Source organism: Ascaphus truei, chromosome 5 (genome assembly GCF_040206685.1).
Source record: "Ascaphus truei isolate aAscTru1 chromosome 5, aAscTru1.hap1, whole genome shotgun sequence".
NCBI lineage: Eukaryota > Metazoa > Chordata > Amphibia > Anura > Ascaphidae > Ascaphus > Ascaphus truei.
Window position 1 is genome coordinate 291,049,445 of NC_134487.1, and position 24,568 is coordinate 291,074,012.

Below are 24,568 nucleotides of genomic sequence, written 5' to 3' on the forward strand. Positions count from 1 at the left end.
TTTTTGCTAAATGTGCAGTCTCGTGGACTCCTGTTCCAGTTCCAACTCATTCAGATATAACTTCTCAGTTCATCCACAAACCGTTATGCTCTAAATAGCCTCTACTCAGCTGCAGCGACCTCAAACCTGTTAACTTCAGGACCCAAATTACATTGTAGCTTCTTCAGGGCAGGAATGGCACTGTGCTGTGCACCCCATCGTCACTGTGTACAATTAAACGCTTCCTTGCTCAAGGCCATGAATGGGGTTTAGTCAAGAATGAAGGCTCCATAGCTAATCCGTGTGCCCTAAAGACCCAAGTATTTTATAGTTTGGACAATTGCAGACACAAAGGATTCTGGGCACGGCCATGCAAATGAGCACACGCCAGACTCCCTACATGATACAACTCGTACAAGTTTAAGCAGCAGTTGTCAAAATGACCTCATAAAAGCAGCAGCCCCGTGTCCGAGTTTAAATAAATATACATTTATTAAACATTGGGCAAACGCTCTGTGGGACATATCTTTGACAAATTTAAAGCATTTATATGATGATGCCTAAATAAATCCCATTTTCTTTAAAAAAAAGAAAAAAAGTGGAATTGTAAATGTATAAATATGAAAACAATGGTTCGTTGGACACGTAACTACAAAAGTAGTGGCACTCCGTACCCCAGTACCCTCACACTCCGATCACTGCGAAGCAACAATACAACATACATAGATATATTTATGATTTGAAAATAAAAAATTTGAGCTGGGCAGGATTATCAATCACTCTGGCGCATAAGCCTGTATTTCCCAACTTGTGACATGCTTGAGAGAGACACATACAGAAGTCGGCTATTAACTAAAATCTGATTTATTACAGCCAAACAGGGATTCCTTTTTTAGTGCTATATTGTGCACTGGTTTTGCTCCTTCTGGGAATTTTATAAATAGACTTATAATTCCTTTAAATGTTTTAATACAACAATAAACGCTTGATAGTTTCATTATTATAGCACTTTTTTTTTTTAGTACTTTGCAATTACTTTTTAGAGCTACTCCTGGGGTGGATCATCAAACACAAGTAGATCCCAATATACAGGTTCAGCAACACCAGTCCCCAGGGTGCAAATGTTTACATTTGATTTTTTTTGTTGTTGTTAGAATAAGGATCAGAGAAAATCTTTTGATTGAATTCCTCCTAAGCCCAGGTGAGATTTGAGCAGATGACATACATTATTGTATTTTAATTTCCTTACTTGTAGCCCTGAAAAGCTGGGATTTGCAGTTCTCCTTTTGATCTAGGAACAAACAACTGAGGATATTAGGACTACAAGTCCCAGAATCCCCTAACTTTACGGATATTTACTGGACAATTTAATTTATGACCCCCTATACCAAAACATAAAATAAAGGTTTCAACTTTACCAGGAAGGCAGATTTTAATATTTTAAGTGTAGATTTGGGTAGCAACATTTACTGCTAGAGGAGGAGTGAGCAAGACGTAGTGCAATGCATTGTGGGCACATTTGGGAGCAAGCTAAGCTTAGGCACGCCTCAGTTCCCATTGATATGAATGCGATTAAAGACGTGCAAATGCTTAGCACCCATTTGTGAATCTAGGCCTGAGATAGTAATGTGTCTGTGTGGGGTATTTGGGAGTGTTAGAAAGGTTTGTGTTATGTTGGAGGCTGGAAGAGTGTGTGGTGATGGGCTTGTACTATATGTGTCGGGAATTTGTTGGTTGTTGGATAACAGTGCAGTTAAATCTTTTTCTGTGTAAGTCCGTCCTGGATGTGAATGTCTCTGTAAAGGAGAAATTGAATGAGCCCAAACACAGAGTGTGATACAGCTCATAACATCAGATAACTCTTTCCCATCGTCTCTTGTTAACACTCTTCAGACAGGCTTCGAAGCGACGTGCGGGCGCACGTTCACCACTTGCGCTTTGGTGTGTGTGAGTTTTCAAACTGAAAACGACACTCGACGGCGAAGTACAGCGTTGTCGCCGCTGCACTTGAAATAGACAACTGAAGTTGGGATTTAAAGCGGCAGCCGCGTCACGTGTACTTTGCCAGCCAATCACAAACACGCACACTGTTTCTTTTTTTTAAATTAAATGGCTGAAGTGGTCCCACTCCAATCGCGTCTTTCTGTCTGCTGGGGATGAGCACACATCGCCCAGCAGAAAGGCGCGGACGCGGGGTAGCGTAGCAGCCTGTCTGAGCTCAGCCTTAGAGATGCAAGTGGGGAAATGAGGTGAAACATACATTGAGGAAGAATTCTCCCATGCAGGAAGATGCGGCTGTGCACTGCGTTCACGGAGGTGCCGAAAACAAACTGATTCTGCCGGGTCACTTAAAAGGTACATTTATTGAGCCGGGTCACTTAAAAGGTACATTTATTGAAGTCACTGCACCATACAGAAACCACAGGATCCTCGAGGGGAAATTCTGACGCATTTCATGCTGGAGAGCACTTTGTCAAAGTGCTCTCCAGCATGAAACGCGTCCGGGGTTCTCCTCGAGGTTCCCGTGGTTTCTGTATGATGCAGTGACTTCAATCTTCCTGCGTGGGAGAATTCTTCCTTGCTGCTACTTAAGGGACTGTTTGCACGCTCGTCCAGGAATTCATTCTTCAATCAAGAAGCAGTGAGTACTACAATCCATACTTATATGTATATCATTGGTTGATCCAGCTCCAGGGGTTTATTCACCATGTCTTTGGGGGTCTGGTTGATCCTTTTATTATGGTCTTCCTAGACTTCCCCTTAGTATTATCTTGTGTTATACCCATTATAGGAGCATAGTAGGATCCAGCTGACATTTTCTATTCCTTATTGCAGTTGAACATACAAGCATTAAATTAGCTGCCTATTCATGTGCTCTTGAGCTCTGCTTTGGGAGGTTTTCCTCCATTTTTTCTTCGAAACATACAATTATACATTGTTGCTCATGATCTAACATGTCAAAGTTCTTCTATACCTGAAGAATGGGGCATGCGCCACCCAAAATCTTGTGCTTTTCCCCACTCTCTTACAATAACTGCTCAAGTGGAGCTATTGCTGCTAATTCCGGAGTGTTCACTGTCTTTCTTATTCTTTCTACCAAGTTCCGGTCAGGGAAATTTGGAATAGAAATAAAAGAAATACCTTAATTTTGTCTCCAAAACACTTTGAGAAACGTTTATCGGGAAGATTAGAAAAAAAAAACCGAATGATTGTTCTGCCAATTACTAGGGAATATGCTTGATAAATACTGACAGTTTGGCAAGTATGTAACAAACGACTTTAATAGCTCCTCCCAAGGCCTTTATTGGGGCAAATTCAAGCAAATTATGTATTCGTCCACCAAAAAAGAAAATGACTTTGCTTCTTACCCATTTTATTTCCCCATTCTCTGAGTGTGGTTGTGTCAAATGTAAGAAACGCGTTGACTGCTTCACTGCCGATTGCAGGTCCCAAAGGGGTTAATTAGTTTTTTTGATATCTCACATAATTGATCAGGGAGATTTCTGCCACCGCACCCTTGGCAGGGTTTTTGACGCTAAGAATTTTACTTGATGTGCTTCCCTTAACTCCTATGGACACCAGCCACAGAAGAAGCGGATGCTTACAGGGCCGATTAAGAATAAAGAGGGAGAGTCACAAAACTCAGATTCAATATAATTATAGTAGATTGTGTCTTGTATAGGTGGGCCAGTGTACGCAGTGCTGTACAGATAAATGTTGCAGGCACAAGATTCCGGGTAACACATGGCGATCGTGTACTAACTGCCTTTCAAGTCAAAGACAGTTAAAAATGAACTCGTGATGCGATACCCAGTATCGGAGCTTTGGTGAATCCCAGCCAAAGAACCTTAAGGTTCCATGGTGAGCGCGATGGCGCAGGCAGCACATTCAAAATGCTATGCCTCTATGGAGCAGGCCACAGAGCGCGCGACTATGTGTGCTATGCAGAGCGCCGGTGCACATGATTTACCAGAAGCCAAATAAATTTGTTTCTGTCGCGCAATGGCTGGTTCACGTGAGCGGTTCGCCCAATGAGGGCGAGACAGCTCCGTGACATCACGGCCACGCCTCCGACACCCCTCCCAGTCGCCTCTACCTAGAGGACACAAACCGCTCCAGCTACAGGCGCACGTGACGGCACACGCACGGCCGCACGCTCACCATGGACACGCCCTAACACTCCAATGTTAAGAGACAAAGTGGATTGTACGAGGACAGTCCTTGGCGCACTACCAGGTGATTGAACCTGGAAAATAACACAGTCCAGAATCCCAGCGTAAGGGAACAGTTCGTATGCCACACAGATGAACTTCCTGGAATTCTGTGTGGCATACGGACTGTTCCCTTACTCTGGGATTCTGGACTGTGTTATTATCTAGGTTCGATCACCTGGTAGTGCGCCAAGGACTGTCCTCGTACAATCCACTATTCTAATACTAGCCTCTATGGATAGGCCTGTTATTTGTCCTTAGGCAGCCATCCCCTTACATTTATTATCCTACACGTGGGGGTTCCTTATTTATTTCGTCACTATTATTCTCCTTGTACATAAGGGTTGTCATCCCTTCGATATCACTTTTATCAGTTGCTTTTTCACGGGTAGAACAATCACTTTTTTGTAATAGGTTGAGCGCTTAGTATATGTTTTATCTAATTCTTTCTTAAGGGACAAAGGATGAAAGTCAGCGGTTAAACTGAAAAGAAAATGCCTGTGTTTTGCTGCTTGAAAAAACATAGATCCAATAGAGTTCTATCACTCATTATGTAGGGGGTGGGGGGGGGGGGGGTGGAAACTAAAAATCACACGTGTGCCTCCACTTTAATGCTGCTATAAAAAAAGCGTTGCCGACCCGTCTAGGGTTAATTCTCAAGAGCTCTCTACGTCAAACACCTTAAGCCCTTTAAAAAGGTTTCATTTGGAAAGCACTACCTGCCCTTATCGTTTGACACTTCGTCCTAAAGGGTTTGGATAATATTTTAATTAAAAACCCTCCCTAGCACACAGGCCCTGGGTGCATCTGCCTCGTCAGCTCGCGCTCGGCAGCTCCGGCTACATTAGCAGAAGTGTACATTCCGCTCCATTGATTTTGAAATGAAATTTATCGAGTGGGTATTGGTCTGAAATACGACGCCAATAACAGACACGCTCGTTGCTAGCACTTCGGAGGCTGTTTTGGGACAGCGTCCAGTGGACGGATCCAAGGGATTGGGGGTTTGAGGAATGGATAGCGTGGGGATAAGCAGGAAATCTATATCCAACAGCACACCTTCTATCTTCAAAGGGATTGCACTGGGCTTCTGTGTCAAATAAATTGGGCCCTGTGGACTTATTACTTTGATAAGTGGGGATACTCCTTCAACCAAGGAGGGGGTGGGGGGGTGTTATATGTGTGCGGATTTCACCTCCATTGCAGTATTAACTATATATAGTCAGTGTTGTCCAATTCTCCAGCACCAAAGAGGTTAATAAGATGTAGTGTTTTTCCATGCAGGAAACTGATTGATTCATTGGTTGATTGTATTGACTGGTTCTTCGGTGAACCCTTCTTGCAGGGCAATACATCGCCGAAGACCGTGCTTCAGCGGTGGAGTTTTACGCTCTAGCACCGACAGGGGGTCAAAGATCACGAGGTTAGAAAAGAAGAGGAGTCTTTGAAGTGGGAAAGCCCAGATCAGATCTCTGTGTTATCGTCATGTTAATATGCACAAATATATTAATCTCGTTCACTCAGATGCAACAAGTTGAATGGTATTTGGTACAGGGAGCCATTGGAGGTTGTGTATTTAGCAGCAATGTAGCATATAAAATGAGTTTTTTGGGGGGGGGGGGTGGGGTGAGCAGGGGTTATCACAACCCCCTGATTTATTCATTTCCTTCCTCATACAGTCAAAGCTGACTGAGCTCAGACGTGGTTTTCATTTTTTCCTGTTTCATCTTCAAAACTCACCTTAAAGTTACCCAGATACCGAAGCTGCTTAATAACTCCATGAAATCAAGTAGCTACCATCCATGATTCTGCATCCTGTATCTTTCCTGGTAAAATAGTTTTATTTTTGTTTTGTTTCTAAATTAATGAATACAAAATAAAAATCAGACTACATAAGATAAACCATAACACCCTTCCCTTATAATTACTTCTGTAAGGAATACATCTATAAACCCAAGGCTTTGTCCTTCAAGATTTCTTCATCAGGAATGCAAACAGATACAATAAATGGTTAGGTTCAACTATGGTTATTAGGCATTTTTGGGGGGTCTTTGTTCTGTAAACAGAGACGATTTACTGTTGTATGCAGAAAGTGTGATTGATAAACCAAATCAATTATTTGATGTTACAATTAGTTCTTACAGGTTTATGTTGTACGGGAGAGTAAAGGGACAAGAAGGGATTGTGACTGACAGAGGATATTACAGTCTGTCAATCAAAATTAGCCAATTGATGGGACACAAGCCCCCGTCTGTCAGAGGTGCACTGAAGGCTTCTTTGGCAGCACTAGAGTTTATCAGGACTTGAGATATCAGGACAGAAAGACATTGTTGCTGTTTAAAAGGAAGCAGGCGAGGTGAGGGAAATATATTGCTGATTAAGGGGCTTGGAGAGGAAAATAGGAGGTCTGCTTTTGGAAAACAAATGTACTGTAGGCTTTAATTTCCCCCAATAAAATATGGCTCCTGTTCAGCATATAAAGAGAAAACAAAAAGAAACATATCCAGCTCCGCGTGAAGAGCAGACTAATACCAGACATTTAGTCCCTATCTGTGAGTCGGAGGGCGAAGCCCCTTACCAACAATAAAACAAAGATCAGTGTGGGGTAAGGTTTACCCTCGGGGCCCTCGGCTTCCTTCTGCCAGTATAGGGGCAAGGAATTCCAAAGTCTGGGTATCCTCCACAGCGGCCCCTGGGGTCTGACTGTTGTACAGTGTGGTCCATCTTGTGCGGTCCAGGGGCACTCAGCTTCCTGGATCAGAGAGAGCTGTGCAGTCACTACTGCAGGGTTTTAAAGTCTGCTAATGAGGCAGGTTTGCTCAATTAAGGCACCTTGCTTTAGAATTAACCTCCTCAGTGCTGTATCAGGCTAGGTTTTCCCTGTCTCACTATCTGACAGTGGTTCCACCTTGTTACAGAGCCCCAAAATCATGGGAGAAGACTACTAAACGTTATTGTGTAGATACTGAATTGTACAGATGCTGTAGACTCTTTATCAGGGTTTTACAGCTGCAAAATTAGGGCAAACAATTATGCCAAAAAAATCACTAGAAATTTCAATTGAAATCCATTTTTGTAAAAAGAAATGCGATTTCTTTTTGGATCAACATTGCACCAGTTGTTTAGCCGTCTGTGACTTAATAACCTCCACGTCCTGCATTAATGTGCAAATTATTCACTGGAGAGGGAGGTTCATGGACATGTTGGCATTACCTGATTAGGTGGATACCCCGGATAGGTGCAGGGTGAGGAAGGACAGTTTTTGGTACTGCAATGCTTTGCAGGCCCCTCTGGCAGAGAAGGGTTAATGGGAGAATTTGGCATCACAAGGAAGAGGTTACGTGTCTAATCTAACGGATCCTGCAGTTTGTTTTCCCAGAATATAGTGAAAATCTTATCTAAACACAATGTTTAACCTAAATCTGTAAATGCTTTTGCAAATAATATAGCAGCAGCTACCAGTCAGTTGTCAAACCACATCACTGTTATTTACAAGCTCATTTGAAAATGTGCAATTTGTCTGAAGTTTTCCTAAATAACAACAAATATAGATAACCTACGAGTTGCATGCCTTTCACAGCTCACCAAACCTATTTAAGTCCCCCTAATATGTCATTCTGTAGTTAAAAAGCAGAAAAGGCTTCTGGGTAGTGAAATGCAAATGAGGACAATAGGCATGTTACTTTTAGCTTCTTATCAATTTTTTACATGGATTTCCTGAGCTAAAGCAATTAATTGTTATATTTCACAGCGTGTACAGCTAAGCTTGGGACAAGGACATGTACAATCAAGTGTTTCATCCTTTTGGGCTCATCAGGTTTAGCTTGGTCACCAACCGATCCTGCACAGCTTGTAAAAGTTGCGAACCAACCACACTTAGTTTATGGTGGCTAAAACAACAGTTACAAAAGCATCTTCTGTACAACATATACCCTCTCTATCCACCTTTTAGATCCACCTTAAAACACACCTGCTTAAGGATGCATATGAGTAGCTCCATGGCTGATAATTTACACCTCATACATAAACCTTGGCCCCCTGCACACGCACTTATCAGAATGCCCTCCTACTGTCTCTGTACGTTCTTCCCACCAACAAATTAGTACAGTTATCCTGCGAGCGATAGCCGGGGCTCAAGGGAGTGGGATACACTGAAGCTTTGAAGGAAAACTTTTTAGAAAGCTTTTGAAGCAATACTGAGAGTCCTTCAATGATAAGACATCACTAATTTCTTAGAAGACCTGACCCTAAGCAAGTATATGAAACCTAAGCATACAGTATGTAAGTCTTGTAGGAGGATAGTACTGAACTAGACACTCACTCTATCTAGAGAAAGGATGAGTCATTTGTGTCCCAGTACACAGAGAAGCCTCCAAATTTTCAATAACACCCAATGTAAATTAAATTGTATATACTCAGGGAGCTTTATCAAAGCTCCCCTGAGCAAAACAAGTCAATGTGATCCTCCGTAATTTTTTTGGCTAACCCCCTTTTACTGCCATTTTGTGTTGTGGTGCTTTATGGTTTTGTGCCATTTTTTCTCTGTCTACCAACCAATTAGATTGTCAGCTCTTCAGAGCAGGGACTCTTTTTCCTAAATGTTACTTTTATGTGTGAAGCGCTTCTTCCCATAATGTGTTATTTGTACAATTTGTTATTTATATGATTTTCACGTGTATTACTGCTGTGAAGCGCTGTGTACATTAATGACGCTATATAAATAAAGACATACATACATAATGAGTGTACTATTCTTCTACCGTCAAGTACGGTACAGTAAGCAACTAAACAGAAATGTTTCTGCATATCTAAGTGTAAGTATATTAACAAGCTGTAGCACCTCTGTGTGTAGGAGCATCATGCAGTTGACTTTACTTGCCATGCTTGCAGCCTGCCAATCCTGAACCCAGCCATTTACACACCTGCTCTTGCCCATGCCTCCCTGCTAATGCTGTTAACCCATGTAATTTAATACCGATCAACTTTAAAATTCACCTCTTAAAAGAAGCATCCCATTTGGCTGGACTCATGACTCCTGTCCCATGGAATGGGACTTTTGACTGTGGCCATTTGGCCACAACCAAATCGCTACTGGCGCTCCGCCACCATAACTACTGACCGCCATATGTCATCTCACCATCACCGCCTTCTGCGTGCCCTCCGCACCTCTCCCAGCCGAGCACCTCTGCCGCAGCATGTCTTCAGCGACTCTTCCAGATGTAGGGTACCTCCGCCGTTCCGACACGTAGCAGCCAGGACACATTTTCAAATTTCCCACATACGCATATCTTCCTGGTTGCTGGTGGCCGCGCTGGGTAGCCTGCACGTCGGTGGTGCCCTGCAGCTGGGAGAGGCACTGAGGACATGCTGTGGTGGAGGTGCCCGACTGGGTGAGGCACTGAGGACATGCGGAAGGCGGTGATGGCAAGATGACCTGCAGCAAATTGCCCTGTTGTCAGTAGTTATAGTGATGGAGCGCCGGTGATGATTTGGTCACGGGCAAATGGCCATGGCCAAACATTCTAGACTGAGTGTCCTACACCCACAGTCGCTCCTACCAACCATTGTGGCCAAGCACTGTCTTCTACTGACTGCACTTATTCCCTCACCTGCTGTCTTTGTAAGTCTTCCAACATACCACTTAGGCCTTGGGCATGGTGCCTCGGGCCGCGCTGATCAGCGCTCCTGGTTTACCTCGCCTGCTCAAACTGGAGCTTTTTTGTGTCCTGGCAGGTGAGGCCGTGAGAGCGCTTTGGGGGCAGTGCGTAGGCGGAGGCAGGCCGGAGGCGTGTTGGGAGGCGGGGCGGCGGGGCTAGTCCCTCACTCCCATTGGATGTGAGTGGTCATGTGACCGCTCGTCCGCTTCCCTGAACGGCAAATTTTAAATTTGCCTGTCTCCCAAAATACCTGAGCCTCCGCACGCATGCGGAAGCGGCTGCTAAAACCGCGCTGATGACAGATGCAGGGGGTAAGTGCATCTGCTCAGCACGGCTCAGAATGGCTCACGTCCCAGGCCTTAGATTGTAAGATCTCCGGGGCAGGGATTTCCTTTCCTATTGTCTAACTTTGCTGCACTTATTGTATTATTATAATTCCCTGTACTGTATTGTCTTTATAAAGCACTGAGCACATTGTGGGCGCTATATAAATAAAGATATACATACATACTTGCTAAATCTGACAAGAGATACAGCTATGTCCTGTTATAAGTGGGATACATACCAGTCTGTTAAACTGAAGTGGGGAATTCAGTTTCAGGGCTAGCTCCCACACAGACCAGCTTGTCTCAGAACCTACTAAACTTGACACAGTATGGTCAACCTACCAGCATCCCAACATGCACAGTACTGGATCTCTAAGTATCCATTGTCCACAGCAATGCAAGACTACCATATGCTGTGAATTCAATTAGGAAACAAAGGCTGGATTATGGATTGAAATCTCATGATGACATGGAGCCAGGTAGGCAGCATTGGCAACTATATTTATCTTTCTCCTCTTCCACCTTGCACACTGCCATGGAGGAACTAACTAGATGCTAGAGGTGCCTGCTGAAACACGAGGAGCAGGTAGGGAGCGATAGAGTTACAGTAACAGCACATAGAGAGATCCATGGAGAGACAGGCATGGGAGAATTAAGGATGAAGATATTGGGGGTGGGGATATTAAGTGCATTTAATTCATTTAAGAAAGTAGGTGAATGATAAGCATATTGAATTCAGAACAGGGAGGGGATGGGGTGAGTATATTAAAGCACTTTACCACCAGAGGGGACATCAACGCATTGGAAAGCAATACATACATACATACATATACACACACACACACACACAAAGCAATGCGTTTCTGGAACCTCTGGCAGAGAAGAGGTTAATTGATGGAAGGCTCTACCATGAAAGGAAAGACAATTTAATTAAAACAAATATATATATTGGGTTGACAGCAGATAATAGAGCTAATATAAATTCCTTTGCAGTCTGCTTTGTTACTGAAAAGGTAAATTGGGGCATTCCCAAGACTTCTTCTGTAAAGTATAGAGATTTCTACGATACCTCTGAATTGACACCATCGGTAAAGCTGCCAAATTTCACAAACACTCAACCAGGACAGATAAACGTGAGCCAGCAATATAATGAATGTAAGGAGCTGCTCGGCAAATGCAACTCAGGTACTTTGGGTGTCATTTATCAGTGTCCTGGCTTCAAAAGTGGGGCAAATCAAGTGCAATAACATTGCACCAAATGTATCGAAGCACAAAATGCCCTTGATTTCAATAGGAATGCTTTTCCTTGATACATTAGGTGCCGTTTTTTCTCCCAGGTTTGTTGCCAGGAGACATTGATACATTATTTGATGAAACACAGTTTCAATTATTTCCCAAGCCTTTTCTTTATGTTGTTTACATCTCAGCTTTTCTACCGATCTGTGCAACCAACGCATTTCGGGGTTTTTGTCAAAGTGTCTTTTGGTAAATTTGGTGTATTATGTTTGCATCACTTTTGCCCCTGTTAAACTTTGCTAAATAACCCTCTTTGTAGCTTTAACTTTGGACAGCCTTCTTATTTCTGTGCCAGTCAACAAAAGTGAATTTCATGCCACATTTTCTTTTATTAAAGCGCATTTCGGTGTCCTAGATTTAAGGCAAATGCAGTGCACATCTTCTGAAAAAAACAATGCATGTTAAATGTGATAAGTAGAAGGATGTGTTTATGCAGCGAAAGGTATAAAAGGTATACAAGTACAGAAACAAAGAAAAAACTGTCTTGCGCTTCAGTGGTCAGTAGTGGCACCTATGGTGTCAAAGTAGTCATATGGGGCTGAATAAGAGGGAGCTATGCGTGGCCACTGAGTTAACCGGAGTAGGGGGAATAAAAACCCTTACCTATATTTCATCTCCGGTCTGGGACCTGCTCTCCTCAACAGCTCCTGCGTGCAGCCTTCTGTAAATGTCAGGGAATGGAAGGGCTCCGGCGCAACTGCGCATGACAGACTTGAAAAAACTCCCGGATGATCTCAACAAACTTTATTAGCACATTACACATTGGGGCTACACCAAGATCTCCCCCTCTATGTGTTTCACCCTCTAGGATAGGGCTCCGAGACGAAGCCCTATCCTAGAGGGTGAAACGCGTAGAGGGGGAGATCGTGGTGTAACCCCAGTGTGTGATGTGCAATAAAGTTTGTTGAGATCATCCTGAAGTTTTTTCAAGTCTGTCATTCGCAGTTGCGCCGAAGTACAGAAACAAGTCAGAATAAGAAAGGAATAACTGGACACAAGACACTGACTTGCAGTTCAGCTGGTTTCTGGTGGAAAGTGCATGTTAGATATGGTTTGCCACCAATACAAACAAGCTATTAGACACCTACACCAATTAGCTGATTACAGGGGAATCTTGACAGATGAGTCCATCATCATATCTATGATTTGCTAGCAGGAGTCATTCATTAGTAAGTGTGAATGTACTGTGTGTGTGTGTCTCTTTGTGAAGGTACAGTATGTTTGTGTGTGTCACTATGTGACTATCTATGTCTGTCTTCATATGCATGAAGGAACAGTATGCATGTTCCTATTTCTTTGTGCATGTGTGTGTGAGCCCAAATCTGTGTGCGAGACGTGTGTATAGTATGGGTGTCTATCACTATGTGATGATGTGTATCGTTATTAATATGTGTGACGGTATATGTGTATTTGTTTTGGTGTGAATGTATAAATGTGTTCTTATCTTTGTGAATATAATTATATTGTATATGTATATGTGTGTCTATCTGTTTGGGAACTATGTGTGGGTGTATTTTTATGTACTGTATGTGTGCCTGTGTACGTGAAGATGTGTGTGCATCTGTTTCTGTTTATTCTTTATAAATGTATATTTGGGTTTATTTCTCTGTGAGAAAGTGTATGTGTGTCTTGCTATGTGATAATGACTATCTGTGTGTGAAGGTCTGTGAGTCTGTCGCTGTATAGGTATTTGTGTATGTGTTATTATGAGCACATATCTAATTGTTTGTGTTTGTTAATCTGACCACAGCACATATCTGACTATATGTCTGTGTGTGTGTGTGTGTGTGTGTGTGTGTGTAAATGTATGCACACTGTACATCTCATTGTGTTTGTCTGTGCGTGTGTAAATGTATGCATACTGTGGATCTCATTGTATGTATGTGTAAATGTATGCACACCGTATATCTAATTGTGTATGTATGTCTGTGTATGTTACTGTATGCATACTGTATATCTCATTGTGTGTGTGTATGTTACTTTATGCATACAGTACCTCTCAGTATATATGTATAGTGTGCCTGTGATAGTGGGGGTATGCATCTCTTTGTGTACAGCACATAGCCTACAGTATGTGTTTTTCCTTTGCAAGGGCATCTGGAAAAGTCAGACCGTGGATGTATAAAACAGAATGTTGCTCAGAGTATTGGCAGCTAAACAAAAGTAACAAGCACTGCAATCTTACTCATTTGTTGGACAATATTTGAGGCGTTCTACCTCTTAAACTCAGGACATATTTCCAAGCAAACAAAATCTGGCAAAGACTGAGACAGGACCCCACACGAGGGGCACGTGATTTGTACAATACAGTATATCCTTAGAATGACACAGTGGCTGATGCTTTCAGTAGACACTTTAATATTAACCTCTTTGGTGTTATAGGGGTAAGCAATGCAATGCAGAAAAAGCAGCAGAGAGGTTAAACCTGAGCAGTAACTTTAATGCCTCTGTTTCCTCTGCTTTTGTAAAAAAAAAAAAAAGTGATAAAGCCAAAGACTTGGTACCAAGGGAAGGGGAAAAAAAGATGAATGGAAGAGCTTAGAAAGAAGACGAAGAGGCTAAGAGACTGGAAGAGATAGCAGAGGTACTGTACATTATGAGTGGGCGATGGAGACAGATGAGGGATACATACTCTATGGATTGGAAGGACCAGATAATTGGTTAGATATGAATAGTAAGGAAGTAGATGGTAGAGATGAAGGCAACGAGTAATGATGAGACAGTAATTGAAAGCTTAGGACTACATACCATTGGATGGGATAGCATTTCTAGTGCTGCACATACAGTAGTTATTGATGGGATGCTGTACATCATAAACCATTTGGTCTGACCTACTATTGGTTGATCTAAGGTTGTTAAGCCAAAGGACACATATACTGATTAACAGCTGGTGGATGAAGAAAGGTGATTATATATCAGGAGTGGGTAACTTCAGCCCTCAAGGGCCACCAACAATCAGGTTTTCAGGATATCCCTGCTTCGGCACAGGTGGCTCAATCAGTGGTGAACCTGTGCTGAAGCAGGGATATCATTAAAACCTGATTGTTGGTGGCCCTTGAGGGCTGGAGTTGTCCACCCCTGTTATATATGTTGGTATCAATGAGTAAATATGTCTGTGTAATCGATGCCTCAACGGATCAAGAAGTGAATGGAAGAGACAGGTGAAGAAACACTAATGAAAGAGAGAATAAAACAATGTCTGAGAAATATGACGATTTTAATGAATATTTTATCATGAACATTATAATGATATTATATTTTATAATTTTAATCATTTAAGAGGATCATTAAACTCTACATTTATGATGGTGAAGACCCAACTGGGTGAAAATAGAAACAAAGACATTGATGACAGAAAAGACCCACTTGGCCCATTAAGGTCTTGGAGATACCGTCAAATTGGAAATGTAAACCTTTAATTTGGGGCGTGTCAGAAGGAGGTGCTACTGGGGAGTTACATGAGGTACCAGCTGTAAGAAACTGTTTATAAATGTAACACAACTGTGCTCCAAAAAATAGCTCATCAATACACACTTCTTTCTGCGTTGGTACAAAAACACCATTGTGCACTTTAAGGAGTAGTACGAAAAATCCGAAAGTCTAAAACTTTCTGATCTGAATCCAAGAGCCTATTCAATATATTTGAAATGCCAAAAAAGGCTTTTTAAATGCTAAAAATGGAAGAGAATGTGCTTCTACCTTATTGCAAACACCAATAAGCGGGGCTGTATCTGTATGAGCTTAACGCTAAATCCTAACAGTCACCAATTTATGGCTGAGTCGCAAAGTGCCTTGTATTTCCATCTCAATGGAAAATTGTCTGCTGTAAACAACTCCTGGCTTTTGGTTTCCACATTGATTTGGGAAAGAAGGACAAGCAATTTCAGAAGCCTGAGTATAAACACTGTGATTTTAATCTAATAAGGATCCGACTAACATCCCTGCTTTGGGGATTTGGGTGAGATTTCTGTAATGCAGGGTTAGCAGCAAAATCCCCATTTTCTGCTGTTGTGAGCTCCATTGTGGGTGTAAGTGCAGATTCCTGATCCAATCAACAATAACAATCAACAGCTACAGATTACAGTTTCCTTATTTTTTTCAGGGGACATAACGCTGACACTTAGTTGATAAGCGAAACCAATGACACAATAAAATAGATTGTCTGAGTATGCTTGTAAGTCCCTCGCCAACAGGAGGGATCACATTACTGCACAGTAATGAGCTATGTTTATAATAATAACACTTTTATTATACCGTTCCAGCAGCGCACAGAGAGCTGAAAATACCAACCCAATAGGTTGGTATCCAAGCACTGAACCTTTTATATTGGCCCACCACCTCATTTTCTGCTCCACTTTGCAGCGTACGTAATGAGATTGTTTCTAAGGTTCCTTGCATCTTGCACAGATCGTTGAACAAGGAGATTTATGTCACCGCAGACCCGGAAGATATTTTTTTTTATTATAGAAAAAAGGGAGAAAATGTTACCCACAGAGGTGCACAATTTTGATACATTGCGTTACCATCTGTGTGTCCTGGATCTCTTTCCTAACTCCTCTTATGGACACTACCCAAATTACAAGCAGACAGACGTGAGGCATAATAGGAGCAGAGTACCTTATACATTGACACTAAGGGGGTTATTCGATATGGGGATTTCTGGCCTAAAACGGACCAAACAGCCACTTCGGTGAATATAGAATAAGGCCCAAAGGACCTTATAATTGCAAAGTCTCCATTGAAGTCAATTGTTTTTTGGGCGGGGGCAGAAATGGCCTGACCAGGCACATTGGACTATATAGAATTACCCCATAAAGGGGGTTATTCATTAAACTGCAATAGTTTCGATTGAGGCAATAACTTTATGGAAACTGCTCTTAAAGTCAATAGGAGGTTCGATGCGATAGTGCCCCTATCAGCACTATCGCTGTTACACGAATACATGAAATAGATTTCTCATCAGTCTTGCTCCAAAATGCATAGACCACCAATGCGTGGCTACTAGGTAACATACTGCAGTCTAACTTTGAAACATGAGACACAGGGAGATAAAGGAAGTATTTGATCAAAGTCTTAAGGAATGAAATGGCATCAGGTGTGTCAATAAAACATATCCCTCATTCCACCTGGAAAACTGTGATAAATGACCCTTACGGGGACTAGTGCAAGGTCAAACATAGATGAACATAAGTGGCTGAGGCTGTCTTTGTACTCAGAAAACACTTGTCTTGAAGACTAATGCCGTAACTACTACACCACATGCTGTACAAGTGTACCGTATAAACTTTGGTGTAGTTACCTTTTGAGTGGAAGTTTGCCAACGCATTTCTGGTTTACATGGCAAGAACAAAATCTGATTGGTGAGTTACAGAGACAAACTGGCAGCACCTGGAGAATCAGCAAAATGTTTAATTATTCCGAGAGTTGTGAAGCTGCATCCCCGTGTCAGGGAATCTCTGAGCTCCATGAAGTCTTTGGATCTTAAAATATCAGCCAAAGTACAACTATAGGCAGTCCTCGGTTATCCAACGGAATCCGTTCCGGAAGTAGCGTTGGATAGTGAAACAGTTGTAACGTCAGTCCCATGTTAATCAGTGGCGGTGGGCATCGGATAACGCATTCCGGCGTCGGATAACGCATTCCGGCATCGAAAAATGGCCCATAGGGTTGCATTGTAAAGCGTCGGATATGCCATTCATCGTAAAGTGCAATGTCGGATAGCGAGGACTACTGTACTGTTTACATTATCAATGCCGGAAGTTCAGCGACCACTGGCGTTTTGGGATCATGTGACCTTTTGGATTGCGATGACATGGTTGAGATTCACCCACCAAAGAACAGAGGAGAAGAGGAGGGTCCGCCTTTTACATTGGGAACATGTTCCCGGCTCCATGAGATCATTGAACGCCAAGTGTCATGACATTCCCTGCACATCATAAGGTGTACAGGCTCCAATGGCTGTAACCTTCCGGTGTGTTGCATGTGATGGGGAAAATAGGGGCAGAATCCCTGTTTTCTTTATCCCTGCTGATTGTCTTGCAATGCAGTGCAAAGCTAGCACCATTAACACTATACTTTTACATGCCAGAGGTGGAGTCCGCAGCTGCGTAGTACCTCTGGACTTAATCTGTATAATGCTCTGCTACAGGAGAGAGGGATGCAGTGAGAGATGAAGGAGTCTGGGAAGAGAGAAGCGGTGATAGTGAGGAAGCAGAATGGAAGAAAGGAGATAAGTAAAAGCTTGCACTACAAACCTTGTGTTGCACAAATTCATAAATAGTTTAGCGAGAGGCAGGGCCATAATGTAATCTTCAGGGAAATTTACAGACGGCAGACTCCCCTTTCTTAAAATGGATTTTCCTGTTTATTCAGAATGTTGATGTTCACGTTCTGTCAGCCATATTGGTCCTGGAGAAATGGGGATTTATTGTTTATTGATGCAACTAAAATCCCAATTCACTCACTCACCTTGTCCCACCTTCACTACTGCAACCTTCTCCTTGTTGACTTTCTCTTTGTCCGCCTGTCCCAACTTCAATCCATCCAAAGTGCTGCCGACAGACTTATCTACCTCACTTACCGCTCCACTTCTGCTGCTCAACTACACATATCTCTACACTGGCATCCCATATCCTCTAGAATTAAACTTAAACCCTTAGTTCTTACTTACAAAGCACTCAACAATGCTGCCTCCCATTACATCTCTGCCCTCATCCCCAAATATATCCCTAAACGTCACCGACATTCTGCCCACGATATCCACCTCTCCTGCCTTATTACCTCCTCTCATTCCCATTTCAAGACTTTTCAAATGATGCACCCTCTCTCTGGAATTTCCTACCCATACTATTAGACTCTTTCCCAGCTTTTCGACATTGCAAAAATCTCCGAAAACTCACCTTTCTAAGGAAGCCTAGTAGGCACACCCCTAACATCTACACTATATCCACCTCCGCCAACCCTGTCTGGCTGGACTAAACTCAACGCTATCCAACATCCCCTAACATCCACCCCACCCAAACCTTGATAGATCCAGCTGTGTGGCTGGACCACACCTCATCCTAAGGCATACACTACCCCATAATGAGCAGCTACTTTACATTTTGTTTCAACATTGCCCCATATTCCCTCTAGATTGTAAACTCTCAGGAGCAGGACCCTCATTACCTTCAGGGGCCCATCCAGGTATTTGCGATGTTATCACTGCAATATCTAACGTTTTTGCATGTTACTACCTCACGATATGAAATGTGTGGGAAAAAAACAGTATTCAGTAAGATATATTGCATGTTAAATACCATTTGTTAAAAAAAATGACATACCACATGAGTTTGAAGTTGCTTAACAAGCTAAATGACCTGAACGTGCAATTTTCCTCCAGAGCCCGGAATGGGGTTTTTGCGAGGAGGTGGAGGACGAGGACGAGGAGGAGGAGCAGGAGGACAAATATGAGGAGAACTATTTAATCTGGTAGTTCTGATTGGCTGGCAAAGCCAACAGGTAACTCACTGGTCCTAAGGATGTAGTGAGAAAAAAAATACCAGACTAACAAAAATATAACATAAACCGGTATTAAGTGCAACAGTAAATTAAAATAATGTGCACTAAAATAGTAGAGTTAATGTAAAAAAAATCCGAGGAGGAGGAGCAAGAGGAGGAGGAAGGGGGGAGGGGGGGGATGAGGAGGAGCAGGAGGACAAATACGAGGAGAAGGAGCAGGAGGAGGAGGAGGAGGAGCAGGAGGAAGAGGAGTACAAGCAGGAGGAGGACTCCCTAACATAATAGTTATCTCCAGTTGTATATATGTCCCCTCAAACCTCCCTCCAAATAAATTAGGAAGAGATGCCTGTGCTAAAAAATAAACATGAAATACCATAGGAGATATGCTAATGTCTATACAAAGTATACCCCCAACCACCACCACCACGATCCTTACAAAGCTGTTTTTGTTTGCTTTTTTTTTTAACTTACATTTTATTATTTTATCTGGGGGAGGGGAGAGAATACTGTTCCGTAATAGAACCATGAGCTTGTGTGGACACATTTACAATTGGTGTTCCTCTTTTTACATGTCTCTGGAAGTACAACTTTATGTTATTCTGTTTTGTACGTGATTACAGTACAGACGGGAGGGAGATATTTGTAGTATGGTATGAAGGGAAGTACCACAGGTTCCTTTTTTAAGGATCTGTGGAAACTGGCCTGAGGAAGGGGCATCCTGCCTCGAAACGTTGCCCCCCTTTACTTCATCACATCTAGGCAGCTTATTGTCACTACTTTATCCCCCTTATTTTCCCTTCCCTCCGCCACCTCCCTCCCATCACGCCATTTTTTGGCTTGTGTACGCATAGATTTTCCCTAGGAAAGTTGTAGCGTCCTTCTGATTGTATACCTTATATTGTGTATTTCTATTTCAATACAAATAATATATATTTTGGCATATTCCAGTGTTTTTTCATTTTATTCAAATTGAGTGCTGGGAACATCACCTTTGTTGCTCTATAGTTTTGGGAGGGTTAAGGGTCCCTCCTGTCATTCCCGTGCACCAGACATTATATACTTTAAACTTTACCATAGGAGTGCTGTCTGTAACACTGTACTTTTTTTCCACAAATGTGAAGGATTGATCTCATCTAGTTTAGCACTGGATCAGGTCTGGTATTATGGAGAATTGATCCACGGTTCCCAACTCCTAGGGAATTTTGGTATGGTGGTTGAGAATGGAGGTTAGTTTTTCCATTAGCATTACTTTACATTACATTAGGAATACATTTCAAGGGAGGTGTAGAGATATTGAACTTGAACTGGAATGCCCTTCCCTTCAATATCAGAATGGCACCCTCTCTATCCACCTTTAAGACCCATCTTAAAACACACCTCCTTAACGCAGCATATGAGTACGTCCATGGCTGATACTTTACACCTTATACACTGGCGACACACTTTATTCGAGCTTGGCTAGTCCCACGAATTCGGGTATACCCGGGTGTATTGAGGTTTGTGACTGTTTTCTGCCCGAGTGCATTGAGTTATTTTTCAGGCAGGGATTGAAGCATTTTATTCCCGCTGGCTGCAATACTGCACAGTATATATATATATTGCATTACAATTCATGAATTTATGCCATCTGGTAGACACGCGAAGCATTGCAGCCTATTAAATCCTAATCATCATCATTTAACAGATCAGCCGACCATCAGCCAGGCATGAACCCAGGCTGGGAAGGCAAATGCAACGGGGCTTGTCAGAGGTGAGGAGCGGCGCATTCCAGGTATCTGCCAGGTACATACCGGGTATTTGCTCGAATAAAGTGTGTCGGTGCAGTACATCAACCGTGGCCCCTTGCAGAAGCAATTACCAGAACACCTTCCTACTATCTATGTAGGTTCTTCCTACTTACCAATTAGATTGTAAATTCTTTGGGGCAAGGACTCCTTTCTCACTTTTATGTCTGAAGCACTTCTTCCCATTATGTGTTATTTGTGTTATTTTTTTATTTATATGATTGTCATGTGTATTACTGTTGTGAAGCGCTATGACATTAATGGCGCTATATAGATAAAGATATACATAAATAAATCTATACACACATACATACATACAACTTCAACCTGTACTTTCTCCATATTTTCAGGGTGAAATTGATAATTGGAGAGGGCAAAAATAAGTTAGGGATGTCATCCTTTTGGCATCTTGAAAGAGCGGGAAGAGCAATGGGGGCACAAATGGCTCTTTCAATGTCTACCCAACACTTTATGCCCTTATCCAAATGCCAGGATGGGATCTGTCTAAGGTGCGTAGCCATGTAGTATCTAAGGGACTGCTATACCTCCTTCTGATTTTGAGGATAAGAGGACCCATCTAGAGACTCGGGGGCCGTCTATCTCTATATGAACTGGAAAATTCGGTTTTGTATGTCTTTGAGCAGGTTGATAGGGACAGTGATTGGTAGGTAGGATGTTCATTTTTATTGAACAGATATGTCCCAACCAAGATATACAGTGGTGGTTATTCCAAAAATAAAGGTCCCTTTTGTTTGTGGCAAAAAGTATGGAGTAGTTATGTGTAAACAGGGTTTTATAGTTTCTGGTCAGGTTAATGTCCTGGTATTTGATGCAAGAGTCTTTCCAGTTATATTTAAAGTTGAGGTGAAGCAGTCTCAATTTGTCAGGAGGGATAGAGATATTCCGAGCCTCCAACTTGCTGGTATTGATTTTATATCCCGAGAGAGAACCAAACTCTGATAAAGTTTTATATCAGGGTTTTGTCTAATCATACAGGCCAGGGGCTCGATTGTCAATGCAAAGAGGAGGGGTGATAGTGGGCACCCTTATCTGGTCCCATTAGAAACTCTTTTATTTTGACATGTTATTGAAGCTTTCTGAATAGCTACACATGCAAAATAGCTTGGTAAGTGCAATTAACAACTGTTAAGTCACGTATCAAAGCTACCTGAATAGGCCCCTCTGTACTGTATCTGTTTGCACTTGAATGACTCATTTCTATGTCATTCTGTACCTTCCACTGTACGGCACTGCGGAATATGTTGGCGCTTTACAAATAATAATAATAATAATATGTTCTTGTATATCGCTTCTAGTTTTACGTAGCGCTTTACAGAGACATTTTGCAGGCACAGGTCCCTGCCCCGTGTAGCTTACAATCTATGGTTTTTGGTGCCTGAGGCATTAATAATTTATTGTGTTGTGATACCATTTAGGGGAATAACATTTTGGTTCTTCAGATTAAATTATAGTGTACAGATCTTAAAAAAGAAAACTGGGGTTTTAATGGCTTTTTTATGTAATTTAATCTATGAAGCACCCTTGTGTTGGTTTCCTAAAAGGGGATATTGAGATGTTACCAGACATTTCTATTTAGAAAGTCTTGTGCATTTACTTATATGATTACCCTACTGAGTATTGAAATGATGGATCCTGTGGTTAAAGAGGCAATCCAAGCGGGCGATTTGTAAAAACATTTTTAACATAGGATTGAAGAAGGGGGGTCTCCGGAGCTGAACCCCACTAATTTCAGCTCCAGGGATCCCCTTCTTCCAGAGATAGTTATCTCTGTAGGGGGTGCCACTAGCCTCTCTGCTCAGCCAGCAGGGATCACGTATTGGCTGCTTTTCAAAACTCTCGCTTTTAGTTGACCCATGTAAGCCAATAGGAAGCCATGACATCATCCTGGCACTGCTTCCTATTGGCCCACATTACCGGTGGCTTTAAAAATCAGAGAGATTCCAGCACCCCCTTCAAAGGTAAGTACCTCTGGAAGCAGAGGGTCACCGGAGCTGAAATTAATGGTGTTCAGCTCCGGAGACCCCCTGCTTCAATCCTATGTTACAAATTACAAAAATGTGCAGAAAACAATTCCCACAGTGTTGGTGTGCTTTTCCAAATAGTATCACTACGGGTTTCCTATAAGGTAACACACCCTACAACAAAGGTCGAGGGTCAGTGTTTAAGAAACAACTTTGTGTACTGAAGAGGAGAACTGGAGTTATTATTCTCAGACTCGGAAAGAGGCCCATCCATTTGTTTGGACGAGCTTAGATTGTAAGCTCTCCGTGGGCAGAGATTTCCTATTCTCTGACTCTGTTGCGCTTATTGTAGTTCAATTCCCTGTACTGTATTGTCTTTGTACAGCGCTGATTACACTGTGGGCGCTGTATAAATAAAAATATACTTCCATACATACTGTACATCCAAAACCAAGCCTCGCGTTAATGTGAACCCTGCGTAGAAACTAATGATACAAAACTGAACTTGATAATGATTTCTGCTGTTCTGTGCGGTTCATTTATCAATGTCTCACTGCTGCAAAACCGGTGATATAGAAAAACGAAATTGTGTTTCTTTCAGCGGGTATTTTTTCTCTCTGTTTAATATGGTGCATCTGGTTACATCATTATTGCAATCGTTTTTTCTAGTAGGGCTATTTTCTTAAATAATCCCCATTTCTGTATGTCGGAAGACATACATTAGCCTCTCTCTGCGATAGCCTGTTGTGCTTAGTGGGACTCTGGCTGCATTAACTGCTGCACGCTGTAACTCGGCATAAAGCAGCCAATGCCTAAGGCATGATGGGGACTGAAGCGCTGTCAGGTTCACAGTATCATTTTCAGCTCCAGATGCTCATCAGCCTGACATGGAACATCAGCTCTGACAGGCTGAGAAAACTGTGTCCTGCTCCCCGGAGTCATCTCAGATCAGGGAGCTTTCTCCTCACCCAGGGCTGCTTTATGGCATGGGTGGGCCCTGGCAAAGTATAAAACTAGTGCCCCTCCCATTGCTTACCCTTGTTTTAAAGAAAAGACCATACTATTTAATAAATGAAATGTATTAGTGATAAACAAAAAAGGAAATAAAAATAGGAAAACATTATATTTTTAAAGCAAACTGGTTTATTATTATTATTTTATTATACACTTCATATTGTATTATTTATTATTATTATTATTATTATTATTATATGTTATGGGCCTGGGGGGAATGGAGGAGAGGGAGGAGCAGGATGTATGGGCCTAGGGGGCAGTGAAGGCCCATATATGAGTGAGTGTTGATGGGGAGCCAAGTGTGCCTATCTGAAGCCTCTGAGGATGGAGGGGGCCTGCGAGAGGGGGCCCGCAGAGGTGCCTGTCAGAAAGGACCTTCTTGAGCATGCCCATGGATGTGACTGTTAGAGGGGATCTCCATTCCAGTGGCCTCCAGTAGGCCCCCATTGACAGGCAACTCTGTGGACACCCTCCAGAAGTCCTCCTATGACAGGCACCTCTGTGAATCAGGCACTAAATGTTAGAGTCACCAGCAGGGGGACCCGGCTGTCTTCTTCTGTTGGCGGCCCAGGCTTGGTTCCTGATGGCGGTGGCCTCTGGGCAACTGTCCCTTTTGCCCATTGGATACAGGGGCCCTATCCTGACCCCATCCCACGAGAGCATGAAAATCAGTTGTATTCAGCTTGAAATGCAGCATCGGCTACAACCAGTGGTCCATATGGGTTGATAATTGGTGGTAAATCAGGGATTGAGTGCTGCCTTCTACTTTTTTTTAGTACGTGGTAGATCAGAGAGCCTCACCTGATGGCTGGTATATGGTCT

General features: G+C 42.5%; 1 protein-coding gene and 1 long non-coding RNA gene across 4 annotated transcripts in view; one reads left to right on the forward strand and one right to left on the reverse strand.

The window, feature by feature from the left end:
* The window catches only part of TMEM178B (transmembrane protein 178B), a 172,458-nt gene that overhangs the window by 14,502 nt on the left and 133,388 nt on the right, over window positions 1-24,568 (forward strand). The window lies entirely within an intron of this gene.
* LOC142494603 (uncharacterized) overlaps window positions 23,880-24,568 on the reverse strand; it is a 4,249-nt gene continuing 3,560 nt past the window's right edge. Inside the window, exon 3 of the long non-coding RNA XR_012801557.1 lies at window positions 23,880-24,568. This exon is cut by the window's right edge and continues 615 nt beyond it. This is a non-coding gene — a long non-coding RNA (uncharacterized LOC142494603).